The sequence below is a fragment of the Mobula hypostoma genome, chromosome 8, assembly GCF_963921235.1.
Source record: "Mobula hypostoma chromosome 8, sMobHyp1.1, whole genome shotgun sequence".
NCBI classification, from domain to species: domain Eukaryota; kingdom Metazoa; phylum Chordata; class Chondrichthyes; order Myliobatiformes; family Myliobatidae; genus Mobula; species Mobula hypostoma.
Window position 1 is genome coordinate 20403321 of NC_086104.1, and position 16005 is coordinate 20419325.

At 40.3% G+C, this 16005-nt stretch overlaps 1 protein-coding gene across 2 annotated transcripts in view; it reads right to left on the reverse strand.

Annotated features, from left to right (window-relative positions):
* The window catches only part of ttc27 (tetratricopeptide repeat domain 27), a 299781-nt gene that overhangs the window by 61160 nt on the left and 222616 nt on the right, over positions 1 to 16005 (reverse strand). The window lies entirely within an intron of this gene.

The following is a 16005-nucleotide window of genomic DNA, read 5'->3' on the forward strand; positions in this document are numbered from 1 at the left end:
GTGTAGTTTTTGTATTGTTTCATGTAGCACCATGGTCCTGAAAATCGTCGTCTCATTTTTACTGTGTACTGTACCAGCAGTTATGGTCAAAATGACAATAAAAAGTGACTTGACTTGACTTGAGTGGATCCCTCACCTCCACCCCTCTGACTCTCAACACAGGAGCCCCTCAGGGCTGTGTACTAAGTTCCCTCCTTTACCCCCTGTATACCCATGACTGTGTCGCCACCCACAGCTCTAATCTGCTAATTATATTTGCCAATGACACTACATTAATTGGCCTAATCTCAAACAATAACGAGGTGGCCTACTGGGAAGAAGTCATCTCTCTGACACAGTGGTGTCAAGAAAACAACCTCTCCCTCAATGTTGCAGAAACAAAGAAGCTGGTTGTGGATTACAGGAGGAAAGGAAACAGGCTAACCCCTATTGACATCAATGGACCTGGGATTGAGAGGGTAAACAGCTCAGCATCCACATCACCGAGGACCTCATGAGGTCTGTACACACCAGCTGTGTGGTGAAAAAGGCACAACAGTGCCTCTTTCATCTCAGACATTTGAGGAAGTTTGGTATGTGCCCCCAAATCCTAAGAACTTTCTACAGGGGCATAATTGAGAGCATCCTGACTGGCTGCATCACTGCCTGGTATGGGAACTGTACCTCCCTTAATCGTAGGACTCTGCAGAGAGTGGTGCAGACAGCCCAGTGCATCTGTAGTTGTGAACTTCCCATGATTCAGGGCATTTTCAAATACAGGTGTGAGAAAAGGGCCCAAAGGATAATTGGGGACCTGAGTCATCACAACCACAAACTGTTCCTGCTGCTATCAAATGGGAAACGGTACCACAGCATGAAAGCCAGGACCGACAGCTTCTTCCACCAGGCCATCAGACTGATTAACTCACACTGATTTGAGTGTATTTCTATGTTACATTGACTGTTCTATTTATCATAAATTATTATAAATTACTATGATTGCACGTTGCACACTTAGACAGAGAAGTAACTTAAAGATTTTTACTCTTCATGTATGTGAAGGATGTAAGAAATAAAGTCAATTCAATTCAAATTAGCAGGAAAATAGAAGATTGGGAAGCTTTTAAAAACCTATAGAGAGCAATTGAAAGAATCATCAGAAGGGAAAAGATAAAATATGAAAGCAAGGTAGCAAACAATATCAAAGTGGACAGTAAAAGCTTTTTCAAGTATGTAAAATATAGAAGAGAGATGAGGGTGAATATAGGACCGCTAGAAAATGAGAAAAAATAACGGGGGACAAGTAGATGACAGATGAACCAAATGAGCATTTGCATCAGTCTTCACTGTGGAAGACACAAGCAGTGTGTCAGATGTTATAGTGTGTGAAGGAAGAGAAGTGAATGCAGTTACTATTACAGGGAGACAATGCTCAAAAAACTGAAAGACCTAAGGGTACTTAAGTCACCCGGACTAGATGAACTGCACCATAGGGTTCTGAAAGAGGTAGCAGTAGAGATTGTGGAGGCATTAGCAACGATCTTTCAAAAATCATTGGACTCTGGCATGGTGCCAGAGGACTGGACAATTGCAAATGTCACTCCACTCTTTAAGAAAGGAGGAAGGCAGCAGAAAGGAAATTATAGACCAGTTAGCCTGACCTCAGTGGTTAGGAAGATGTTGGAGTCAATTGTTAAGGATGATGTTATGGAATACTTGGTGACACAAGGCAAGATAGGGCAAAGTCAACATGGTTTCCTTAAGGGAAAATCTCGCCTAATGAACCTGTTGGAATTCTTTGAGATTACAAGTAGGATAGATAAAGGGGATGCAGTGGATGTTGCATATTTGGACTTTCAGAAGCCTTTTGACAAGGTGCCACACATGAGGCTGCAACCAAGTTAAGAGCCCATGGCATTACAGGAAAGTTACTGGATTGGTTAGAGCACTGGCTGATTGGTAGGAGGCAGCAAGTGAAATAAAAGGATCCTTGTCTGGTTGGCTCCCAGTGACTAGTGGTGTTCTGCTGGGGTCGGTGTTGGCACCACTTCTTTTTATGCTGTGTATCAATGATTTAGATGGCTTTGTTGCCCAGTTTGCAGTTGATACAAAGACTGGCACAGGGACAGGTAGTGTTGAGGGAACAGAAAGGCTACTGAAGGTACTGAAGGACTTATACAGATCAGGAGATAGGGCAAGAAAGTGGCAAATGAAATACAATGTTGGAAAATGCATGGTCATGCACTTTAGTAGTAGAAATAAATATGCAGACTATTTACTAAACAGGGAGAAAATCCAAAAATCTGAGGTGCAAAGGAACTTGGGAGTCCTTGTGCAGAACACCCTAAATGTTAACTTGCATGAAGACTAGAGTACAAGACCAAGAATGTGAAGCTGAGATTTTATAAGGCACTGGTGAGGCCTCACCTTGAGTACTGTGAACAAGTTTTGAGCTCCTCATCTACAAAAAGATGTGCTGGCATTGGACAGCGTCCCAAGGCGGTTCATAAAGATGATTCCAGAAATGAAAGGGTTATCATACGAGGAATGCTCTGGGTCTGTACTTGCTGGAATTTAGAAGGATGAGGGAAGGATCTCATTAAAACCTTTTGAATGTTAAAAGGCCTAGACAGAGTAGATGTGGAAGGCACGTTTCCCATGGTGGGAGAGTCTAGGACAAGAGGGCACAGCCCATTTAAAACAGAGTGCGGAGAAATTTCTTTAGCCAGAAGGTGGTGAATTTGTGGAATATGTTACCACAGGCAGCTGTGGAGGCCAGGTTGCTGGGTGTATTAAAGGCAGAGATTATAGGTTCTTGATTAGACACAGCTCAAAGGTAATGGTGAGAAGGCCGGGGAAAAGGTTTGAGGAGGGGGAGAAAAGGATCAGCCATGATTGAAGGGCGTAGACTCGATGGGCCAAATAGCCTAATTAAGCTGCGATATCTTATAGTCTAAAAAATCCTTCCAAATTGAAGTAAAAATTCTCCGACCTTTTTATTACCTTGATAATGGATCTTGATAATAAATAATGATGGCCTTTGATTAGGCAAGACTTTTACTACCTCTAAGCCAATAAGCAGTGTTGAACTACAGCTGTCACTCTCTACGAATGTTCTTTTTTACAATTGCAAAACAACCAAACAGATGCCAAAATCTATTATCAAATGGCACAGAAGGGAAAGTATTATTTTCAGCAGTTACGATTTATTTTCTCCCTTTTTAGACACACTCAGTGACACATACGTTCTTCCCCAAAATTGGCAAGGTAATTGTGTTTGGATGCCAACTGGCAGAAGATGGCAAATGTTGATCGTTAATTCGACGGCAAGAGGTATCATGCTTATATTTCACCTCTTGCTCCCTAACAACCAAGCCTTCGAAATCCAGCTTGTCATCACTGGGAACAACGGCAGACTCAGATACAGGTCCAGCATATACTGTAGAGCAGCACAGCTCTAACAAGACCTACGCCATGGGATTACTGAAAGTAAAATGAACTGGTTGGTAAAACAAACAGGATACATTGAGACTACAATGACACGAAAATACAATTCTGATTTCCACAAATTCATACCTGATCCACAATATAATCTGGTGGAGCTGCTAATAAAGGTGAATATAATATATGATTAAAATCAAGCCTATTCACAACACAACTACAGCTGTTGAATGATAAGATCTGAAAATCCCTTTTTGTAATTTTAAATTATGCCCATGAATGAGTTTAAGCCATTCATGACACTTGGATGTTAAATGCAAGGCTATTCCTAATTGCCTTGGAGGTGGTGATGATGAGTTGCTTTCTAGAATAAGTACAATTTGTCTCGAGGCTTGCTAAACTGTTATTATTGTAACATGAGCAAAGTCACCAGAGACTTTTATTTTACAGCAGGCATCATACTGAGACCCTTTCGGAGGAAGAGGCCTGTTTGACCCAATATTACATGACATTTTATATGCTAAAGATCAGAGGACAAGACTAAATTCACAATGCATCTACAATGCTTCCTTTGAATTATGTATAATGTTCACACCTTCTTCTTTGCACCCACAATCTAGACAATTGTCTGGATTTTTCAATTAACTGCTGTTTTTACAGCTCTAGGAACCCATTGTCCAGAGCCGCATTTTAAATTTAATTTACAGTCTATATTCAGATCTGAAGAATGGTAGCTGAGTTAATTTTTTTTGCTTTTCACCCTAACTCCAGAATATGTTCTAACAGTTACAATGCATCAATGAAAAACAATAGCATTGCTGCAAGTATAAGTTCGCATATCAGACCGAGATAAAAGGGTGCTTTTCCTGAAGGATATATATAAACACGAGACAATTCAATGACCTGTGGCAAGAGATGACATGTCTTGCATTTATAACTCATTCTTTTCAAAAGAATGGCACACGAAGCATCTTCAGAAGGTGTGGTTGGTATTGAGTGGGAGTCATGTACGAGACAGACCATTGAGAAGTTTCCCTAAAGTCGAGCACAGTTGACAGTATGTCACTTGAAACAGGGTATTACGGGTTCAAGCCACACTCAGTGAACAGCTGCCTATACAAGCCTGTGCTAAACAGTCATCATTCATTCAGATGTAATGTTAAAATAATGCCCCGTTAGTTCCAATGAATGTTGACTAGTTGAACATCCCTTTGCAGAGTGTAAGTTGTATCAGGTTTCTTGGACAATATTCCTCTCTCAGCCAACTCAGCCAAACACAGATCAACTGGTCATTCATCCTGCAGTGAGCAAAGTGGCTGCCAAGGCTGTATATATATATGAAAAACAAGAGTCATTGTATTTCTGAGTTGACTGTGGAGACATCTGAAATACACATAATATGGTGCTGTTTCAATGGAAGACATTTCCTTTTCTGCTGGCTTTGTTCATTAAATCACTTTAAGTGCATATGAAACTTAGAGCACAAGGACAAGCGGTTTGGCTTGGCTAGTCTGTGTTGGTGTTCATACGCCACACAATTCTCCTGTTTCATCTTCCTAAGCTTGGGCTTTTTGCGTTATCTTTCTATTCACAAGCATGCTTAAACCAAAGTATTTGGAGACCTCAAAGTTCTCAAAGTGCGGTCTGGCAAAGGTATACGGAAGCCAAAACTATGTTCAGTGCATCGAAGTGTGGTCTAAACAAGGTTTCCAATGGATTTAACTCAGAAAAAAACAAAAAAACTTAGAATGAAATGCTAAAGATTGACAATACTAACTGAATATTTCAGATACCTGGTTATCGCACTCTCCTTGAAAGATAGCAGACATGAAAAATCCAGCAGTATAATGAAAGATGACAGCGACACTCACTCAGGCGCAGCAAATAACTGGGCAAGGTGCCAGGGAACCCCCACAGCTCAGCATGTCTGCGGTTTCAGGAAAAAAAGAGCTATTTGTCTTTCAATGAGCAGTGCCTTTGCTGTGAAGGTACCCCATCAAATACAGGGGAAGGAAGAAAAAAAATCCGCACAGTTTCATTCAAATTTAATATCAGGATCCAGCTGTGCATGACATGATCAGCATTTACAGCTCATGTTCTTTCCCTTGAGCAAGTAATGGTACGTCTTCTTCATGAGCTGCTGGAGTTCCACATTGCTGGATTTTGACTGAGTATTGGAGAGGAGACAATGCAGCACACTGATGGTGGAAGTTGTAAGTGATTAAGATGCTAGACAGGTGATGATTAAGCAGACTAGTCCTGGAGAGAGAAAGTAATTATATTGCTGTGATTTGATTTAACTCCAATATCAAAATAATATAAGTAATTACATTGCAGTGATTTGATTTAACTCCTACATCAAAACAGCTCATTACCTCTTAGCTCCTGTCGTCGGTCAAAATATCCAAGCGTGCCTAATCATATGCAGCCAGCAAAACATGACTGCACAACCTAAATGGGTGAAATTTGAAGAAAATGGAGCTGTGCTGAAGAGCCCAGTGTGGTACATCTGCCATTCTGCACTTTGACAAACACCACAGAACCCACAATTACTGTACCCAGTTCAGTCTTGAGTTTGCTTACAGTAATCAGCCAATTCAATATTGCTGCTAGATGTAGACAAAAACACACCCTGTTCACATTCTTTCATCTGAAAGGCAGTCGAGTCCCTTCACTTGAATTCACATAAGAACTTACATCATGCCCATACAATGAAATACTTTATCCTCTCAAAGATCTCAAAGCATTAAAGAAAACAATATAACAAGTAGAAAATATGAATTCTGAATCTCTGTTTATTGGCATGGATGAAATGAGTGTACAGTTAGTAAAGTAAGGAGATGGTGATAAAAATGTTTACAGACTGGATGTTTGCTATAATTTATAGTTCTTTCATATTACATCCTCTTTTCACTGAATGCCTTTGTCATATGTGAAGTAGATTGTCTATGCTGAATTTCCTTTTGAGGCCTAGAAAGCTTGCAAAGTAATGAATCAATATAACTACAACAAAGTGTTTTGGAAATAGACTCTTTAAAATTGCAATACTCAAAACTGCAAAGAATTAGATAATATGTAGGATGCGATAGTGGCTAATGATCTATTAGAAGTCAGCATATGCTCTACATATGCAAATGTTAAAACAAAATTGGAGTTATCTGGGTAGTAAGAAATTTGTGTGAGTCTGAGGAGTTTTGAAATAAGAACAGAAAATACTAAAAATACTCAACAGATCACCTGTATAAAGATAACATTTCAGATTAATGACATGCCATCTGTATAATTGCAGTAATTTCTGTTTTGACCAGATTTCCAGCATCTCCTTGGGGGAATTGTCATGAATAGAAATGCCAAACCAAATATCACTTGTCCTATATATCAGCCTTGCATTTAAGCCATGGTGCTCACATGACAGGCCTTCATATCACAATGTATTTTACTAGATTGAAGAAACTATATCCCACTGGCCTCCCTTTCTTACACAGTAAATACATAATCTCAGCTACAGTCTGTGTGGGGGTGAGTTGGTTCCCTGTAATGAGTCACTCCCTCCTGGGCCACTTTATCACATTTCCCAGTGGCCAGCTTTCACCACCACTGTAGTTGGCCAACCAACACACTGCCTGCCACCCACTCAAACTGAGGAAATAGTATTCATTGAAAAGCAGTGACCCTCCACAGTTAAAAATTAATAAAACTGCAGCAAATGTGGCGGACTTAACTGATTTTTCAAAGGAATACTCCACTATAACTTTTCATTTGAATGTTACAAGAATAATAAATATTAATTCACAGACTGAACATTAATCTCTGATTAAAAAGTCTCACCTTGATTCAAACTTGCAGTATTCTCTACAGGATCTTCGTATTTAAGTATGCACTGTACATTTAAATATCAAGTAGCCTAAATTCCTTTTAACTGGGCACTGCTTTAATTTGGATTTTGGCTTCTTACCATTTACACTGCCGAATCCAAATCCCTTATCAGTGAGCTGGATTCAAAACTCTCCCAGTAAACTGGGTTATGATTCTGATAAAATGATAATGAATTTAGATTTAGCAAAGTACCTGCCAAAGTCTGGTTCCCTGATACCAGACCCCCTGAAACCAAACTAAAGTAGGATTCCAAATTTTGAGATTATGTGCCAACAGTTAATGTGAAAAAAAATGTAGATTTAAATAGGCAACATGAAGTTTCCAGGTTTTTGAGAGAGAAATACTTATCTTAAAAATTGTGACATTGGTATCAAGGCTTAACACATTCTCCTTAGCAGGTTATTTTCTTTTCAACACTATTTAAGGTCATTATGACCTTCCACATCCTGCCAAGACAAAGTTAACCTTATGGTAAACAAACTACATTAATCAAGAAGACAGATTCTGACTGAGACAAAGGGCAAACATTTTGGTTTGCCACTGCCATTCTTCAGATAGTTGTCGGGAGATAGCCTCTCTCCACCTGGATTGAATTTGCTCTGCTTATCGCCTTCTGTCTTTGTACACACTAAATGAGTGGCACCTTCCATTCCATCAACATAGAAACATAGAAAATAGGTGCAGGAGTAGACCATTCGGCCCTTCGAGCCTGCTCCATTCAGTATGATCATGGCTGATCATCCAACTCAGAACCCTGTACCAGCCTTCCCTCCATACCCCTGATCCCTTTAGCCACAAGGGCCATATCTAACTCCCTCTTAAATATAGCCAATGAACTGGCCTCAACTGTTTCCTGTGGCAGAGAATTCCACAGATTCACCACTCTCTGTGTGAAGAAGTTTTCCTCATCTCGGTCCTAAAAGGCTTCCCCTTTATCCTCAAACTGTGACCCCTCATCCTGGACTTCCCCAACATCGGGAACAATCTTCCTGCATCTAGCCTGTCCAATCCCTTTAGGATTTTATACGTTTCAATCAGATCCCCCCTCAATCTTCTACATTCCAACGAGTACAAGCCCAGTTCATCCAGTCTTTCTTCATGTGAAAGTCCTGCCATCCCAGGAATCAATCTGGTGAACCTTCTTTGTACTCCCTCTATGGCAAGGCTGTCTTTCCTCAGATTAGGGGACCAAAACTGCACACAATACTCCAGGTGTGGTCTCACCAAGGCCTTGTACAACTGCAGTAGTACCTCCCTGCTCCTGTACTCGAAACCTCTCGCTATAAATGCCAGCATGCCATTCGCCTTTTTCACCGCCTGCTGTACCTGCATGCCCACTTTCAATGACTGGTGTATAATGATACCCAGGTCTCGTTGTACCTCCCCTTTTCCTAATCGGCCACCATTCAGATAATAATCTGTTTTCCTACTTTTGCCACCAAAATGGATAACTTCACATTTATCCACATTAAATTCAACTCAGCCATCAGGTGTTTGGTGCTCTGCACTTTGGCATGACAAAAGGTTTGACTGCTTACTGTAGCTTAACCACTGGGCTTGGTCCTGGAGTGGAGCTGATGCAACGAACAAGTTCTGCAAATTCGCTCCACTCCAGCAGAAAGTTAGGTTGGAGGCAAGGTGCTGTATTGAGGTGGGAATAGCTGTTTAAGAATTGGGGTAATGATGTTCCCATACCTGACATCCGTTTGCAGAGACATTGAAATAAAAATAGAAAATGCTAAGAACACTCAGAAGGTTTCAGTCAAGCTTCAGTTGACTTAGAAAAGAAACTATGTGTGCCTTGTTCCTGAGATGTGGATTGCTTGTAGGAAGCATCTTAAAGAGAGAGATACTAGCAATACAGCTTTCAAAGAGTATGCAAAATCATTCAAATTCAATAGAAGGCAATTATCAGTGCCCTCTCCTAGTCCAATGTCTGCAGCTTTGAGACCACAATGTACAATTATCACTTTTGCTGGGGAGGACATGCCTGGCATTAGGATTCTAAAACACTCTATGCTGAACCCTATCACAGGAAGAGATTGCGACATGGACAGATGAAAGGATTCAAAACCGTTCTCAAAGTCCCCACTGAAACTGGAGATCCTTAGTCCATGACCACTCAAAATCTGGAGCCACTTTCAGGGTGGCACTGAGAACTTAAGAGTCCATTTGTCAGGAGTATCAAAAAGCCCTAAGTAAACAGTGGACAGCATGTGCCATTCACAAATTACTCACCTATCTAACTAAAGAGGTATCTTGTGCACATCCGTGGCTACAGCTGCTGGTCCCCTCAATTCATCAATCATAAGATAAGAATACTTTGATGATGTGGACCAATGTAATCCAAGTAATTCTTAATTATTAAAAATTCTTGCTTTTTACCAGTGATTACTTTTGTTAAAACTGTTCATCAGAAAATATGCACGTGCTGCATTTTAAGTTATAGAGACACTTGGCACCCATAAGGATACAGACACATTCATTTTTGTTCAGTCTTTCCCTGTACATTCGTCTATTTAGTAATCAGAATTTCCAAAATGTTGAAACTAATTGTTTTTTGATCCCTTAGCTATGTGGGGATTACTTGTCCTTCAATGTCAGCACACCGAATACTGGATGGCTAGTATTTCTAGATATTCATGCTTAAGCATTCAATTTTCTGTCCCTCCACTTGGTGAAAACAAAGTCAGTAAAAAAAGAAAAGCTAACATACCTTGGATGTTCTGCTTTGAATTTGACATTTCTTGTTAAGAAGGACAAGGGAATGTTTAAAGCAGGGATAAAATTCACAGACCAAAGGATTTCCATTGGCATTTTATAATGGTACCGTGTAGAATTACACCAATGATGTAATTTCTAAACCATCCATCTCCCGTTCCATTGCTCACAGTTCAATGGAGTAATATTGCTCTGTAAGAGCAGGAATTTTGTAACAAAATGCATCATAATAGAAGGGGTCATGTTCCTTTAAGGCTATAAAGACTTATTGTTTTTAGTTAAGGGTCAACTGGAGTTTAGTTATTTGGGAGGGTCAGAGGGAGCGAATGCTTTCAACACCAGCTTTGAAGGACCCAAGCATAAAGTTTAAAGGCTATTCTGTCCCTTCAACTGGCACAGAATTTACAGCAATGGGGGGAAAAAACCTTAACTTAATCTACTCTGCTCCTTGCTTTTGCTGAACCAAATTTTTCCAAGAAACAGGCTATATATAAATAACAGGCTATATATAAATAAATGACATCAACCAGTTTTAAAGGCATTCACTCCAATGGCAATATATCTTATGACTATAAAACTGAAGATCCTAAGATTTAACTTGAAGGGTGCTGTGGACAACTTGTGAACATATATTCAGCCTTTATATCTTCGAGAATAAACCACTTAACCAAAAGAAAAAGATCTTTGAGTCCCTGTATTCTTGCACATTGCTTTGCTTTTGTGTCTTTGTTTTTCACCTTTTATTTTTTACCCCCAACAGTCCCTGGTATCATGCCCAAACAGGCAGTATTTACACGGTCAACACTGCCATTTGTTAATCAAAGGCCAAAGAAAGAACATACTGTAAAGGTGCCAGGAAGAAATCATTACTTTCGTTAATGATACCGAACACTTGGTAACTTCTGAAGGACACTACAGCAGGTCAGTACACTGAATCACCCTCAAAAGAGTCATAAAAAGCAGAGGAGACAGCTATTTAGATTGATAACACAAGCTTCTGGAATGGCTTTGCCTTGGAACTGGAGATTTCTGCATTTGCCTTACTCCACATCTTTTGTTTTGATGCTATGGCATCCAGTGTATAGCTGGGTATTGTAACTGAATTGCAACAGACTGGATTTCGGGGTGGAGATGCATCTTTACCAAAGGAGGTGTAAGGCGCTCCTTCCTTCCACTAGCCTGCAGGTCACCCTTGGGCAAGGTGTAGAACCCGCTTAGCCTCTTTACCCCACCCCCGCCCTGATCAGAGTCACGTGAAGCCACGGGAGCAGGGGGTGGATGGTTTTTCGAGCAGCTGATGCATAGTGCTGTTTATGTGACTACTGATGCCAGGCAGACAGTCTCTGAAGAGTATCAATCACGGCTGGGGTGACCCGTCATGTAAAGACACTGCTCAGAAACCACTTATGTAGAAAAATTTGCCAAGAACAAATTATGGGGCAGCACAACACTTTACAGTACCAGCAACCTGGGTTCAACTCCCTCCGCTGCCTGTAAGGAGTTTGTACGTTCTCTCCACAACCACGTGGATTTCCCCCAGGTGCTCCAGTTTCCTCCCACATTCCAAAGACATATTGGTTGGTAGGTTAGTTGGTCATTGTTAATTATCCTGTGATCAGACTAAGATTAAATTGGGGGATTGCTGGGTGACATGGCTTGAAGGGCTGGAGGGGAGGGAGCGAGGGATAGATGGGTGGGTGGATGGATGGGTGAATAGATGGATAAAATAATCATGGACATGGAAAGACTATGATCGCCCACGTTTTACGAACAAATACAATAGAAATCAAGCTGATGACTTTAGACCACTAGCTGGAGTACAACCATCACTGGGTCAAATGGCCTTCTTACAGTCCATTTGGTCTGTCTCAGAACCTTTGCGGCTAGTGTGTTGAGGTCTGTTATTTTAGTTTATTATTTTAGAAATGTTAGTTGAAATGACCTGGCATTTGAACACAAGTCCATTGTAAGTACAACATAGCAGGATGTGGACCAGTTTTGGAATGTGTGCCAACAAAGAAGTTTTTCCTCATTTAGAGCACAAGAGCGTAAAAAACCAGAAGAAGGTGTCAACCTTTTAGCTCTCGTGTTTGTTCTGTCATTCATTAACATCATCACAGATCAACTTCAACACCATTCCCCCATCAAACGTAGTATCAAATTTTATTTCTGATCATGTTCTTCTGAAATTTTCCTCCTTGTTACACAGGAAATTGTAAAACTAATGTGATATTAAACAGCTTTCTGCCCACCGGAGTACCAAACAGAGACCAGGAAATCATACCATGAGCTTAATTTCCTCCGTCGTTTTTTTTGTTGGTGCATAACTTGTTTTCATAAGTGCCTCTTTGAGCCACTCTATTTGAGGTATGCTCTGTATGTTAGGAAGGAAAATGCAGCAAGATAATCAGGTTAAAAATATAATCTGTGAAGTTGCTTCACACTCCAGGCTAGGTATTGGAAAGAGTGTTTTGTTTAGCACTCAGAATGGACCGAACAACCCTGATATTGTACAATAAATAAGTGATGAGCCAGGCCAAGACAACATAAGCTGTTATCTTGCTACGCTCATGCTCTTGCCCATTCCTACATTTTTTCTCTACGTGCATTAGGCCATGAATATTGTAGACACGCAAACCTAGGCTCAGACAATCCTACTCCCTGCCCCGCGGCCCAAAAGTCAGACATTACTTCAGAAATATCTGGGATCACTTTATAAAAATCAAGGGGCAAAATTGCTTGAATTCTGAAAAATTGAGGCCAAAATCCACAAGAGGCACTGCAAATCCACCTGTGGTGGCATTATTTTATGATAAAGGAAATCATTAATTTGAGCTTGCTTTTTTCCACACAGTCTTTTTGGTAACATCTTCTCACATTTCTACATTCATCACAACAAAATGTTATGCTTGTTCTCTCTAACTGCCGACTCACGTGAAAACCAACCAATTAATGGGGCTGGAGTCAATCCACAACTCTTGATAGTCATAGTCATACTTTATTGATCCTGAGGGAAATTGGTTTTTGTTACAGTTGCACCAACCAAGAATAGAGTATAAATAAAGCAATATAAAACCATAAATAATTAAATAGTAATAAGTAAATGCCAGGAAATAAGTCCATGACCAGCTTATTGGCTCAGGGTGTCTGACCCTCCAGGGGAGGAGTTGTAAGGTTTGATGGCCACAGGGAGGAATGACTTCCTATGACGCTCAGTGCTGCATCTCGGTGGAATGAGTCTCTGGCTGAATGTACTCCTGTGCCCACCCAGTACATTATGTAGTGGATGGGAGACATTGACCAAGATGGCATGCAATCATAGCATCATTGGAAACCCATCCCATCACAGTCACTATCTATTCAATCTCCAGCCATCTGGTTGTAGATACAGAAACAGCTTAGCCGATAGTTACGACTGATAAACAACTTCTCGACAGCTGTTGTGCAGCTGAATAATGCGACACTCCAGCTTGCCAATGGCTTTTGAGTGTTATGAACTATCCAAGTTACTTGTTGCATGTAAATATGGGATTTTTTTTTAGATAAGCCATACAACATGCATTGCACTGACTGGAGTAGCACTGCAATCTTGTTGTCTTGAGTAATGACAATAAAGTTCTATGCTATTCTAACCGGTTTGTATTTATGTCAAAACTTTCAGGTTAGACAACACACATAAAAGTTGCTGGTGAACGCAGCAGGCCAGGCAGCATCTCTAGGAAGAGGTACAGTCGATGTTTCGGGCCGAGACCCTTCGTCAGGACTAACTGAAAGAAGAGATAGCAGCGCTCCTCTTTCAGTTAGTCCTGACGAAGGGTCTCGGCCCGAAACGTCGACTGTACCTCTTCCTAGAGATGCTGCCTGGCCTGCTGTGTTCACCAGCAGCTTTTATGTGTGTTGCTTGAAATTCCAGCATCTGCAGATTTCCTCGTGTTTGCATTTCAGGTTAGACCATTGTTTCTGTATTTTCTACATTCACGCCACCAACAAACAAGATCACAATATCTAAGTGTTCTGTGTAATGAAGTAGATGTGACATGTTTTCTGTGAAACTAAATTTTAAAGAAATGTCAAAACTGGAAAAGATTCTTGAAAATTTGTGTTCTTGATTGTAGAGTCTGACATGCTGCATCCAAGCCGAACAAAATTTAACACCGCAGTCACAATGCACACTATTTTCCAATGTTAACCTTTGCTGCACGATCTTAACAAATCAGCATAAATTGGTATTAAAGCATTACCACAAAACAGCAGCTTTACTTCCATCACACGAAAAGCCCTTCCCACCATTGAGTACATTTACAAGGAGTGCTGCCACATGGAAGCAGCATCCATCATCGACGATTCCCATCATCCAGGCCATGTGCTCTTCTCACTGCTGCCTTCGGGCAGGAAGTACAGAAACTTTAGGTCTCATACCACCAATGTTGTAAACGTATTGTTAGTTAAGTTACTTTAAGAATAGCGCTTGCTTTTTATTAATTATTTAAATTAATTTCAACTACAAACCATCACTAGGTAATTAATAGGATCCATTTTTACAGATATCCTTAAGTTGTTCATGATTTGGAAAACACATAAAAATCACTTGATATGGGACCCACACCTCCACAGTATTGTAATGAATAACATCAAAACTCTTGATTGATAAGAATAATTAATAGAATGGTTGAGAGACAAAAATCTAAGCTCTGCCATTTGTAGGTATAAACAGGTCCGTATATTAGACTTCTGAATTTAATAACGGCATGGGAAATGGCTCACAAATGCGGCTGTCAGAAACGGAATGCGTCTTTAATCTTGATTAACAGATGGAGCATTGGCAACAGTGATCTTTTAAAAGGTTTCCAGGATATTCTGGGGACAGAACCTCACAATCTGCTAACTCTAGCTGAGTCAATACTCACAAAAGTACGCTGCTTTGGCAAACGACTGTGGCTGCAAGGCTGGCAAAATAATTGAGCCCACTGGGCTGCAAAATATGCAGCCGTGTGAATAGCTCGAAGGGTGTGGGGAATGCTCGGAGAGCTGCAGATCCAGTACAATATGGTCCACTGTAGTTTAACCAGCAAACTATTTACTTCCGTTCAAGAACCCAAACTCCTCATTATTAACCCGGATCAGTGAAGTCAAGGATTTGGAAAATAATCCGGAATAATTTTAAAAGTTCTACAGAAATTGAGAAGTGAATGAGGCTTGGCTTCAGGTTGAACCCATGCCCTCCCAGGTCAAGAAGCAATGCCCTCGCCCATCGTACTCACTTTGTTCTGCTAACCATCTTATTATCTTGAATCAAAGTCTCAGAGTTCTAATCTTATTGAAAAGAAAAGTAAGGACAGCGGTGATAATAAAGAGTTAAGCTTTGCTTAAGTCAGCAATAATATTTAAGTATTACAAGCAGGATTCGTTATCACTCATTGCATCAGAAAGCCCAGTCAGACTAATTCTTTTAAACCAAGTTAGCTTAAAAGTAAATTCTTTAAAATTCATCGTGTAAAGCTCTGGAAAATTGTACTCATTGACTCCAATACAAAAACCTACTGACCAGCTTCTTGTATAGTAGTTGTGACACTTTATCGTAATTAATGCTACAAAGCACAGAGGAATCCCTGAGAACAGTGACAAGATGTGCCATTTGTTTAGGGCCTTCTACTAGCAATTTAAGGAAGTTTATTTTCTTCCTTTGATAGTTTCTCACTGTCTGCATTACCTTGGCCTCTTGTAATTTTATACACCTCAATCCTTGTTGCATCTGAGCTCTCTCAGCTCCAAGGAAAACAAACCCAGCCTATCTAGTCTCTCCTTGGTTCTACAGTACTATTTCCCATTAGTACATATACATATCACATTAAAATCCAAAGAGAATTCTTCTATTGAATAATATATGCTGGGTGACCAATCAAAGTGTTCATAATATTCACCCTGGCTTATTCTGCTCAACTACTAACTGAACACATTTTTTCCTATTTTCAGCAAGCTACTGCTATT